At 39.1% G+C, this 4798-nt stretch overlaps 1 long non-coding RNA gene across 1 annotated transcript; it reads left to right on the top strand.

Moving 5' to 3' along the window:
- Nucleotides 1-2459: 2459 nt before the first annotated feature.
- LOC138168483 (uncharacterized) lies at nucleotides 2460-3627 on the top strand. The gene is made up of 2 exons (XR_011170112.1): nucleotides 2460-2924; nucleotides 2958-3627. It is a non-coding gene; the product is annotated as an uncharacterized lncRNA (long non-coding RNA).
- Nucleotides 3628-4798: the final 1171 nt, after the last annotated feature.

Genomic DNA, 4798 nt, shown 5'->3' with positions numbered 1-4798 from the left:
AAATTTATTTAAAACATATTTATTAACTTTTATTTATGATATATACTATAAGCTAATTCCAAGTAGAAATTCTTTCATTCTTTGTCCTTGCATTCCCAGTGCCTAGCACGGTGACTGAAACATAGTAGGTGCTTAATAAATACTGATTAGTTGATTGATTTGATAAAACTGTATTCCCCAACAGCTCAGTCATCTCAATAAAACTTGAATTTAAGATCCTTAAAAGGGCCCAGTGGTATCATAATAACAATAACAGAAATTTTTATAGTGCCTTATGATTTACTTTTTCCACTCACAATATCCCTGTGAAATAGTACAGTCCTTCATGACCCCAAGGCCAGAGCTATTTTCAACATTCCAGCTAAGGATGCTTAGAAGAGAGGAGTCAAATTCAAATAGAAAGAGGGCACTAAATTGCAGGTAAGAATCCTTGCAGACAGCATATTAAGTTAGAAAATCACATATTACCAGGATGTTCTACTGTGTTTTTATTTATTTTGTTAAATATTTCCCAGTTACGTTTGAGTCTGGTTCCCACCATACTCAGGAGTGTGTGGTCTTGGGTTTGACACTTCTACTGTAGATTTTTTTTCCTATTTCTTTTCCTTTTAAATTTTTGCTTGCCATACCAACTTTTAGAATTTTCTTGGGAATGTTTTAATGCAAACGACTTCTAAAAATGAATGAACCAAGAAACAGATCCCCAGACTATTGTATTCTACTAGCATTGGCACTGCCACATCTACTATTTAGGCAAGGATAGGGACAATGCGCTCTCCTGGTTTCCAGCGGAGACTCAATCCATGTATTTTGCACTAATTCTGACTCTACAAGCCTTTCTGATATTCTATTATGCTTTGACTAGTTATGTATTTATAAGTGGGTAATAGGGTTATGGATTCTCCATGATATAGCACAACATGAAATTCCATCTTTAACGCATACCTTAAACATACCAGTGATGAATGAAATTCATGGTGGCGAGAGGATGTAGTGTGCTCTATGTAGAGTCAACAGACCTAGGTTTACATCCTAGCTTTTCTACTTACCTTCATCATCTGAAAGCTTGAACTAGTGACTTAATCTCTTTGTGCCTCAGTTTCTTCATCTTTAAAAAGAAGAGATTGGGCTAAGATCTCTGCTAGTTCTAAATCTATAATCCTTTGGCCGCATATAGATAAGCACTGTTCTCATCGGTGATACTTGGACACACATTTCTCCTCCTTTTTTCTGTTTTAGGACCCTCAGGTTTGAGTTTATTTTTAAAAAAACTTTGAATGTGATCAAATGTCAGACTATAAAGTTCAACGTAATGGCACACTTCTGAGTGACTTTTACAACGTTCAGTATCATGCCACAGATTATTAGGAACTTTGTAAATGGTATGTGATGTGATGGTTTCTCAAGAGAGCGTTTGACTCCCGGAGGCAAATGTATTCCAGCATCTGAAGGCCACCAAGCCTGTTTTTTTTTTTTTCTTAATAGTATCCACCGAGTAAAGGATGAACATAAAATTAGATGTTTTCAGGCTCATGTGACCTATAGTTACCTGTAAGCAACAGATCTTTTCCCTTCACTATAGATTATACTAACACATTGATTCTTGACTATATATTGCTTCTATTCAGGTAAAAAAATTAACAGTATATATTATCTGAGTCATCTAGCTTCTGTGGCTGGCATTTTCAGTACCATGATAAGAGTCATAGATACCCTGCTGGTAGATGTCCAAACAATTATTAGTTGGTTAAAACATTGATTTTCATCAGAAGAATTTTGTCTCATAATTAAGCATTGGTTAGGATAGAACTCTAAAAATCCATTAAATTATGGCTACAGAGAGATTTCCTAAATTGTGGGAAATGCATGCAGCTCATGGGTAGATATTTTCCCTGACTGGTAACGGAAAAAAGTTAAAAAGGGTACAAAACTCACTGGGAAAAATTCTGGTGGTCATTGTTGTCATGAGCAGGCATGAAAATCACTTCAATTCCCTTAAGGTCCCCTTTATCCTTGGGCTGTGATTGTTTCACTCATATTACCTGCCACAACTTCAGCAGGTCAGACTCCTTCTAAAGAGGGTGGGTTTGAGGGTGGAAACATGGCTACAACTCCCTTATCAAAATCCTGGGGGCAAATCTGGTTTGGGAAAATACCTTTCTACTGCTAACCACTGGTGTGCTTCCCATTTACACCATTTAATTATGACTCCATTGACTACTCCATTGACTCCATTAAAACATTTAAATGAAAAAATAAAAGCATGAATAAGTATAACATTTACTCAATAGAAGACAAAAATAGGAATAATAATAATAAAAATAGCACTTTGCCCATAAGCCTGGATCATGCTTTCCCTTCAGTGCACAGTATCTGTGTGGGGGAGTGGATACACACAGAAACTTAGGAGTGAGGCCCATTTATACAGAGATACTGACCCTTGGGGAACTGTGATAGTAATGGCAATTAAAGATTCCCCTGTATTGGCTTGGTTTTCAAATTGATTGTATTAAAACCCAGAGTTTGTTAATCCCACCTGTGGGATGGGCTTGTTGATGTGAAAAGAAAGTCCTGAAGTGGGAGGAGCTGGTGACGTAGATTTGGAGAGACACTGGAGAGAGGCGGAAGATCTTTTTTGGAAGCAGCACCTCGTGGAGAGAGAGAGACTAAGAGAATTGCTGGTGGCCGCTTTGAATTGCCCTGGACTTTTGAGACCTGCCCCCTGAGCTGCCAAGGACTGAGGAGACATGGCTGTTTTGCTGGTACTTTGTCTGTCTGTTTTGATGTTATTTTGCCAGATTTGTCCACTGGTGAAAGACTGTCCTGTTGAAGAAGTCCTGGAACCTGGCATTTGGTTAAGAAGGCCTGAGACTGTCCTGCAGACAGAGAGTGAATACTGTCCACTGGTGAGGGACAGTACTGTTGTTGCAGGGGTCTGGAGACTGTCCTGCAGACAGAATGAATACTGTCCACTGGTGAGGGACAGTACTGTTGTTGCAGGGGTCTGGGAGCCTTTCTGTTGGTTCAGAAGCCCTGAAGAAGGATTTTCTTGTTGTATGTTTACAGAAATCCTGGGAGAGGGCTTTGCTAATGTGTTCAGGGGTTCTAGGGCTGTTCTACAGACAGAGGATAAATTCATGAAGGGACTGGCAATGTATCTTATGGCCTTGCTAAGCCTTGTCTCTCCAGGAACTAAGATTGCTGAGAACTTGCCTCGTGTCAAGATGAAGAAAAGACCTCCATTTGGGTATTAAGTGCTGTGTTTAAACTTGATGTAACTCTGGGGTAGATTCAATTGTGATCCAGGGGTGGGGAACTTTTGACCTTTTTGTGTTCTATGGTTGAGCAAATGAATGTATTTTACTTATGTTTGGAAACTAATCTCCATTTGAGAAGAGGGGCTTTGTGGTGGACTTAATTAAGGTATATCCTAGGGGTGGAGAAGTATTTGGAACAGAGACTTTGTAATTGATTGAATGATTGGAAAGTCCTGGGATGGGGTAGGCCTTGGAGATTATTTAATCACACTTAGTAAATGCTGTATTTTGAATGATGTCATGTTTTGATCTTCTCTGTTCTGGGTTTGTTACTGAATAAAATAGAGAGCACCTATGCTGGTATTTTGAACCTGGGAAGTTGCCTTTCCTTGGCATTACATTACAGGAACTCGTGACTCTGAACCACAGGCCTGAATGTATCTGATTTCTTTTAAGGAACATTTACCAACTGATCTTCTTTCTGAGCTTCTCCACCATCTTTCTAGTTGAAGCTACCCTCCATCCGCTGAAGCAGCAAGAGAACTGCAAAGTTCTGTACAAAATCGATAATCCCAAGCTGCTCTTCAGATAGTAGGGATCTGCTTTCTTTAATAAGCCCCCAGCAGTTGCAAAACTCTGCTCCAATCAAAACAGCTCACAAGTTGGCTTGTCTTCAGTCATCTCTACAACTATTTAATTCAGCTATTTTTCAGTCATGTTCAATTCTTCGTGGCCCTATTTGGGGTTTTCTAGACAAAAATACTGGAGTGGTTTTCCATTTGCTTCTCTGGCTCATTTGATAGATGAAGAAACTGAAGCGAAGAGGGTTAAGTGACTTACCCAGGATTATACAGCTACTAAATGTGTGAGGTTAGATTTTAACTCAGGAAAAATGAGTCTTCCTGACTCCAGACCTGGCACCCTATCCACTGTACGACTTAGCTGTCCCTGATATAAACAAAAAAACCATGAAAAACATTAGATGTAGATGAGTTGATGGATACTTTGCAGCCACCCCCACCTTCAGTCAGTAATTTTGTCTTTGATAGGCATAGTTTCACTCGGGTCCTCTCAAACAGACTGTTTCTTTTCAAGCACTAACATCTTTAAAGGAACCTAGCATGGTAAATAGAGTACTGGGCCTGGAGTCAGGAAGGCTCCTTTTCCTGAATTCAAATCTGTCCTCAGACACTTACTAGATGTGTGATCTTAGGTAAGTCACTTAATCCTGTTTGCTTGATTTCCTCATCTGAAAAAATGAACTGGAGAAGGAAATGACAAACTATTCCAGTATCTTTGCCAAGAAAACCCCAAATGGGATCACAAAGACCAAAAACAACTGAAATGACTGAACAACAAGAAGAATGAAGTTATCTTTGTGTGCCTAGTGTCCAGCACAATACCAGGTCCATGACAGGAGTTTTAAAAATGCTCGTTAATTTTTTTGGTTGACAGATTGCTACTATAACATTGGTAAGTGATGGTGATCATGTTTTTCCTGTGTTGGGCTAACTTGGTCTCTTTTACTTTTACTCTTTTCC

This window comes from Petaurus breviceps, unplaced genomic scaffold, assembly GCF_028583685.1.
Source record: "Petaurus breviceps papuanus isolate PSGF00001 unplaced genomic scaffold, PetGlider_PUasm1.0 37, whole genome shotgun sequence".
NCBI lineage: Eukaryota > Metazoa > Chordata > Mammalia > Diprotodontia > Petauridae > Petaurus > Petaurus breviceps.
The sequence above is the reverse complement of the archived record's forward strand: the minus strand, read 5'-3'. Positions and strand labels throughout refer to the sequence as shown.